Consider the following 2,206-nt stretch of genomic DNA (forward strand, 5'->3'; position numbering starts at 1 on the left):
TTCTGCTAACCCTGGGCTTGCATTGCAATGTAGACGTACCCTGAGAGTGCAGCTATACTGAGATAAAATCCCTGTGGCCTGGCTGGCCTGGATGATCTGATTTGGGCTCCTGGGGCTCAGGTTGTGAGGCTAAAAACTGCAGTGTAGACATTTGGGCTCAGACTGGAGCCCAGGCTCGGAGACCCTCACCCCTTGTGGAGTCTCAGAGGCTGGGCTCAAGCCCAGGTGTCTACACTGTAATTTTATTACCCTGTTGCACAAGCCCCACAAGCCTGAATCAGCTGACCCAGGGTTTGAGAATAGTGACTTGGGTGTGCTAATGGCAGTGTAGACATAATGCTAGGCTATGTCCACACTGCAGTGAAACATCCAGGGCTGCCCCATGCCAGCTCCGGCTCCTGGGGCTTGGGCCGTGGGGTGGTAAATTTGCACTGTAGACATCTCAGCTCAGGCTCAATACCGGGGTCTGGGACCCCACAAGGGTGGGAGGGAGTTTAGCAAGCAAAAAAGGTAAAATGGCAGTGGAGTATTACCGTGGACTCAGTGGCATTTCTCCATTGGTCTGTCTGCTTTGGGGCAGGGACAATAACACGTCCTGCTGCTTTTGTTGTTTCAAAGGGCGGTTTAGGATTTTCATTCTCAGACACTGGGCACAAAGCAGGACTCAACCCTCAATGCAAATTAAATGAGCTGCCCACAGATTCTGGCAGCCACAATGAGCATTTGGTGCGAGAGCTGAGACCTGCCCGTGTCTCAGAGGGAGGGGGTCAGCTGCGAGGGAACTGGACCACTGTCCTATCAGCTCTTATCTCCCAAACTTTCAATAACTCTATTATCAGTGGCTCTGAGCATAATTTAAACCATAAGAAAAACCACACAGGGCTAGGCCGAAGGCCCGTCTAGCTCTGAATCTTGTCTTCTGACAGTAGCCAATACCATGTACCCCAAAAGCCACTCCCCTAGGGACCTGAACCCAGGATCTCCTGCTTACAAGGCAAGTGCTTTAGCCATCTAAGCGATGGTGCTTGCATCTGGTTAAAACACAGTGTCTGACCACCTTCGGTTGGCAGCTCGTGGCTGGTGTATACACTGCAATGCCACATCTGGTGACAAAACTGCCCTGTTTTGGTGACAAAATAAAACCACTTCGATGAGAGGCCTAGAGCTTTTTGCAGCAAACTTAAAGGGACAGAGTGCCAGTGTTGATGCTACTGTTCATTATATAACCATAACTGGCCTCCTCCAGTATCCCATAATGCCTGCCGTGAACTCGCCTGCCCTGTATTCTGCTACAGAGCCATGGGACCCTCCCCTTTTATAGCTCCAGGAAGTTCTGACAGCTAAGCTTGCTGCTCTGCTCTGCCAGCCAGGAGCAAATTTCTGCCGTGGATGCTGCTCTCTCCCGCCCTGCAAACACAGAGCAGGTGGCAGGAGCTTCCTTACAGTGGGGGCGGTGGGGCATTGGCATCTGAACTCTGACAACTCCATGATACCCCTTCCTTCGAGGAGGCTCTTACCTTCTTAACAGGGACGGCTGTTTTCTAGTAAAATCACTACAAGAGAAGGAGAAAACTCAAAAGAGGTTCCTCCTGGCGCTCACGTCCGTGAACCCAAATACTCTCTCAGTCCTCAAAGAGAGACCTGGAGAAGGAGACTTGCTGAAGCAAAGCCCCAAGGGTCTCAGAGGTTTCCCTGGCCCCTCACCCCTGTCCTGCCTGGCTGATGTCAGCATCTCTCTGTGAGGTCACCACCTCCCCACCACCTTGGACCAATAGTCTGAGGTCCTGCAAAAGGCCTTTGTGATGTCACTGTCACACCCCTCCCTTGCTGTGCCAATGTCCTGCCCCTGGCCTGGACCTTTGGAGGTTTGAGCTACTCCCTGTGGATCACCCCACTCCAGGAGTGTTCGTTCTAGGCAGCAAGCCAGCTAGACAGGAAAACATCAGACACTGCTCCCAATGCTACACTCTGTTTTTCAGAAATTAGTCAATTTTATGGCCAGAAGAGACCATTAGAGCATCTAATCTGACCCTCTGCATTTCACAGGCCTCCTGTATGACACAAGAGCTACTTTGGGGGCAAAAACATTCCAGAAAGGCATCTAGTCTTCATTAAATGACATCAGGATATGGCGAATCTACCACCTTCCTTGGTAGTTTGTTCCTGTGGGGAATCATCCTCACTGCTGAATTTTTGCGCCCTATTT

The sequence above is a fragment of the Gopherus flavomarginatus genome, chromosome 5 (genome assembly GCF_025201925.1).
Source record: "Gopherus flavomarginatus isolate rGopFla2 chromosome 5, rGopFla2.mat.asm, whole genome shotgun sequence".
NCBI lineage: Eukaryota > Metazoa > Chordata > Testudines > Testudinidae > Gopherus > Gopherus flavomarginatus.